The following is a 6,020-nucleotide window of genomic DNA, read 5'->3' as shown; positions in this document are numbered from 1 at the left end:
GTTTCTACAATTATATTGACTTTCAGAATTTTTTTTTTTTTTGTATGTATTTTTTCAATATTTTAATACAAAATATTCATATTACTCATTAATATTTTGGCTCCGAGGACTCAAAAGCTAAAATGTCTCCCTGTACTGGATGAATGAAACTTATCTCTTTCTGAATGTAATCGTATAATGTTTTCAGATTAAGAATCAGAAACACTTTATTGATCCCCGAGGAGGGAAAATTGCTAGTGTTACTCCTGCTCCTGTTCAAAAGTCTTAGAAAATATGCACAAAAAAAACTGTAAATAAGCAAGAATAATTAAAAAATAGAATCAAAATATAAGAAATGTGCATTTTACTAGAAATATAACTATTTATATACAGTGTGATAAATAAGGCTACAGTTTAAATTTGGGTTATTGCACATTATTTGGTTTGTCAACTCAATACAAAATACAGAAGAGAAGAGTTTTATGACATTATCTACTACATGTGTCATTACTTTTACATATAGCCTACTACGCTATTAATCACATAGTGTTACTTAACCTTTAATAATTTTAAAATTTTGTATTTTTGCTTCTACACTTTTATTGGATTTCACAGTTTTTCAAATATATTTTTTAATATTTTTAATTAAAGTCTTCATATTTTTCATTAATATTTTAGCTCCCAGGTCATGTGACACCATTGACTCGAACTCAACACCAAATGTCTCCCTGTACTGGTTGAATGAGACGCACCTCTTTTTTACATTTATTTTAGTGCCTTTTCATTTTTTTTCCCCCATATTTTTAAAAGATATCATTTATTTTCAGTAGCTTTCAGCTCATGTGACCCAGTGATTCACAGATAAAGCCAACACGACTTCCTGCACTGTTTGAATGTGAAACTGTGGCAGAGTATCAAGGCCAGAGGTGAAATAAAATGAGATCAGGAGGTTGTTTTTTTTCCATTCTGCACTTCAAGAGAAAAGTCAAGATGTCGAGAATAAACTTGACATTTCAAGACTGAGGCCGACCTGCTGAGACGACATCAACAGTGTCTCATGTAGATGAGGTGGTGAAACTGTACTTCAGATTTAGATTTAGTGACAGTGAAATGATTTCTCAGTGTAGTCGTCAGTATGAGGACTTTGAAGAGATTGTTCCTCTACACACAGAACGTTTCACTCAAAGGATGCAGTAATAAACAGACTGTCAGTCGCTCCTCTGACTGGATTTGATGGACCAGAAGAGTCGACAAAATTGTATTTCAGCTTAGTTCTTGACATTTCAACTGTTTTCTTGAAGTCTATAAAGACAAAAAAACCCCGTCCTCTTCTCATTTTTTTTCCCTCAAAGTATTTATTTGGCCTTTTGTGGCTTTAGAGACGACAGGAAATGGGTCGAGGTCCACGGGTCGGACTGGAACCTCAGACTGGACTAAATGAGCTACTAGGACTCCCTTCTTATTGGATTTCAGTTATTTTTCCTGAAAATGTGTCTTATTTTTATCAATATTTTTTATGGAAAATGTCTTTACTGGTTGATTGAGACACATCTTTTATTGGATTGTCATGCTTTTTCATTTTGTACTTCTTACTAAGTAAGTATTTTGTATTAAATGAGTACGACTAAGTACGACTAGGTGTCAGTCTTATATCCATGCCTGGCAACTGACCAAGCGATCTTTTAGTCAGCCATTTTGTGCCTTTCTCTCTCACAAACAGACACAGCTATCAATATTTACAGTCATGCATCAGGCATACGCAACATTTCTTAGAACATTTTGTTAATATTTCATCTTTAGGTCAGTTCTCTAGTAATTCATGATTACCTTGTTGTTCTTGATTCATACCTCATTGACGTTATTACTGACTAATAATTAGCAACTCTATAAAACTCTATTAGTAGTTACTCATTAACTAAGGGTTAACTAACACTTAGTTCCTCATTTGTTCCCAAGCAACTCTTCAGGATGTCATGACCTTTGTCATAAAGTGTCTCCTCTCTATTTGTCTGTACATCTTTCAGTTCTTGTGTCGCTGCAGCAGCCAAACTTCCCCTCTGAGGATCAATCAATAGCTGATCTCATGTTATCAGCTCTTATTTTATAGCCTTTACGAAAACGCATGAGCACACACCTGAAGAAGGTGCTCCTTATACTCATTATTTAAAGTGATTGTAAATGTGAAATATTCATATTGTACTCAAAAAGAGCTGATTGTGGGTTTGCAATTTAAGTTTTCTTCTCAAAATGTTTTAAACGTTGTGATAAGTCGATAAACTATGATACAGAAAAAGTCGTGCTTTCATAATCTTGTATAAGGAAAAGCATTAGCAGCAATTGCATGAAGTTTCCAGCTTATCCAAGAAGGTATTTAAATAGTTTATACTTCAGTACTTGCTCATAATCATTTATGTGTTGATGATATTTCATGTTATTTATCTGAATCTGCAAAGTTTCTCCTGTGAGATTAGTTTCTACCACAAAGCAACATTTCTTGAGGTCCAGCCAGCTGTTCAAGTCGTTTTGAAGCAAAAATGTTGAAAGCTAAACCATCGTCTCAAACGTGAAGATAACAAAGATATGTTTTTGTTTTTTTAGTCAACTGAATAACTTTTGTTTTTGAACTTTAAGCCAGATGAAACGAGACACTTGAAGGTGTGACCTTGGACTCTGTAAGCCAGTGACTTGGCATTTTTAATTTTAAAGTGCCCTCCTGAGAGCCAAAACTTGCGCTAAAGTGCCCTCCTGAGAGCCAAAAAAGCAGGCCAAAGTGCCCTCTTGGTTGGCAAAACACACTAAACTGCCCCCTTGGCTGGTTAGAACATGATAAAGTGCCCTCTTGGGAGCCAAAACACGCGCTAAAGTGCCCTCTTGGGAGCCAAAACGCATGCTAAAGTGCCCTCTTGGGAGCCAAAACGCACGCTAAAGTGCCCTTCTTTTCACCCCTGTCCTTCAAAAAGTCTGCGCACGCCACTGTCTGTTATTCATCCAAAAGCTAGAAAACGACACTATGGAGGAAACAAACGTTGCTTGTCACAAGTTCTCCTTGTTAAGTCTTGCTGGCTTAATTTAAACATTGAGTGCAGAGTTTGTCGTGTGGCCCCATTTTTAAGAGCCAGCAGCTTGACTCTTACGTTTTACAGCCCATGTTTAGATCTATAAAACCCGTCACCACAGTGAGGCTGAATAAAGAAACAACCTTCTTTAAAATTGAAAGTTGTTTTTGGGTTACAGTGCACACACACTTTGGATCAACAGCCTCCCTCCTCCCCCGCGGCGCACACAGTGATAATGGTCCAGTACCAGTCGGCTCAGGTATTAGACACAGAACACATTGTCAGATTAATTGCGCGATTGTGCTGTAAATATTAAATGTGGCGGACTTACATGTTAATCCCTCTGTCCTTTTCTCGTATAGCTTCCCCTTTGAATGAGTCTCCATTTAATTTAGAAATGGGTGATTTGTATTTCGTGTTTTAGGGCCGTCCCGCTCTAAGAAGACAATATTGTAATTACAGTAAGCTTCTTATAAGCTGATACAATTATTGAGGTGGTTGAGTTTTATATTGTCGCGTGAAAGTGGGACCTTATGCTCTTTTAATTTAGAAAACAACACAACTTTTACCGGGATAAAGACATTTGATCCTCGAGCATATGCCGCGTCTTTGTGGAATGAATTTATGCCAGAGAGCAGCTGGCAATACATTATCACCTTTCTGCTGCTGGAGGGGATTGTGTGGAGGGTTCAGGGCGTCCAGACAGACCTGTGGTGGAGGAAATAACAGTACTGATAAAGAAATGTAAAAAAAATAATATATATATTACTATATATCACATTAATTCTGATTCATCAACAGCCTTGTACTGTTGTAGCTGTTGGAGGTGGAGCTGTTTTACATACAACAAGTTTAGTTGAGCGAGTCTGAGGGGTCGCGAGGTGATTAATAAAACAGAGAAGTTGAATTCAATCCAAAATATTTTATTTGTCCCCGCGGGGGGCAACTTGAGCCAGCAGATGACAAAACAATATGCTCCTCTAAATATAACTGTTCCCTTTATTTATTTATTTTTGTAGTCTTTGCTGGGTTTTTTTTCGAAACATTGAATGATTTCATCTCTTTGGGTCTGAAAAAAAGATTAATAAAACAAGTCCCCGTCTGCTTCGGTTGTTTGTGAGAACGCCGCAAAGCTCCAGAAATGTTTTGTGAACTACGAATCTGAAACTTGACTTTCATCGGCGTGACAGTGAGTAGAGGATGACTCAGTTTTCATTTTGGGGTGAACTTATCCTTTAATTCACACAATCTGAGGAGCGGTGCATTTATTCTGAATTCTGAAAATCTGTGAAACAAATCAACTTGGCAGAAGAAGAACTCAGATCCATTTCTCCAGTAAAAGTAGTCACAGGTAAAAGTCCTGCGTACATAATAAGTACACAAGTAAAGGCATCAAAACATACTGAAAGTATAAATATATATATGATATATTCCATATTTAATGATGTGTCACTTTAATGTTGCAGCTTGTAAACGTAGAGCTGCTTTTAGTTTACTTAATATACTTTTGGGTAACTTCATACTCTAACCTGTTACAATACAAACATTATGTATAATAATAATAATAATGATGATGATAATGACAATGATAATAATGTAATGTGATTGTAATTTGTATTATTATTCAGAATCTGCCTGGTAAATAAAGTTATTTTTAAATGTAACTGAGTAAAAAATGACCCTATAAGAGTTGCTGTCAAATTGTAGTGGAGTATAAGTATCACTCATATCTGAGACTTATACTCGAGTACATATACTTAGTTACTTTTCACCACTGATCTAATCCGACCCCTGCTGTTGACCATGAACATCATGTTTAACCTGCATCATCGTCACTGGTAGTTTAAACCTCCCTCGTCGGTCTCTGCAGCTACCTGTGTGTAAAATGCTGCGTTCAGGGGACGTCGAGAGCAGAGGACGTCCAGATGTTCCTGTGAAGGTCAGACCCACCGGTCTAATGGCGGCCACTGCGGTCCTGATCGAGGGCAGATGTTCACAGGGTTATCCATTCCATATGGCTGCCGCCCGTCCGTGGGCCTTTTCACAGCACAGCTCTTGTAAACACGCTTTATTTCGCTGTTCTCTTTTTTTTCCAGCCCCTGTAAAACATGTCCTAAATCCAATCACCTAGTCGCTTCTAAAGGGGATGATGTTGATGAATGGGAATGTGTAGTGGTTGTAGTGACCTATAAGCCCCTACTGAGATTACAGGCAGGCGACCAGCCAGCCGGGCCTGTCCAGGGCACCAGGAAACCGCTAGAGCTTAAAGAGGGATTGTTTAGATAGACAATGGTGTCTACCTGGTTTTAATCCCCGCTCAGAAAGAGTTCAGGGGATTGGCAGAGTTTAATAAATGAAAGTGCTCCTATAATCAGGATTTGCCAAAGTGCCCCTTTGTGTTAATCGGACATTTTTTACAGCATGGTTTTTGACATCTGCCACAGCAGGTGGTGTTAACCCGTCCGCCGCCCCCCAGCTGTGTGCAGCGGACGTCTGCAGCCGACTGCAGAGAAATGCACCGACGACCACGCGATGTAAACAACAACACAGAGGACGAGCGTGTTGTACCTACACACACACACACATCTAGTGTTTGAAATTGATTCTTTTTAAATGACTTCTTTTTTTAGCTTTTGTAGCAGGACTGAGACTTAAAGGAACAGTTCACCCGAAGAATGAAAATGTAGTCGTTTTGTAGTCACCACCGTGCTGATGGAACGTCAGGTGAAGTTTTCTGCAGCGTTCTCCTGAACAGCTGAAGTGGATGGGGACTTGTTTTAAAGTGTAAATAAACATCCGTCCGGCATAATTTTAGGCTTTGGAAGCCTCGAGGTCCTAAAATAATTTGCAAAGGTGTTTATCACACCCTGAACGTGTGATTGATGTTGTGCTAACGCTTTTAGCTTATTAGCTAAAGTGAAGAATCAGCTTTAACACAGTTGTACATGAGGTCTTTTCAAATTAATTCAGGGCTTCTTGGGGCTT

The sequence above is a fragment of the Sparus aurata genome, chromosome 7 (assembly GCF_900880675.1).
Source record: "Sparus aurata chromosome 7, fSpaAur1.1, whole genome shotgun sequence".
NCBI classification, from domain to species: domain Eukaryota; kingdom Metazoa; phylum Chordata; class Actinopteri; order Spariformes; family Sparidae; genus Sparus; species Sparus aurata.
This window is presented reverse-complemented; position numbering follows the sequence as displayed.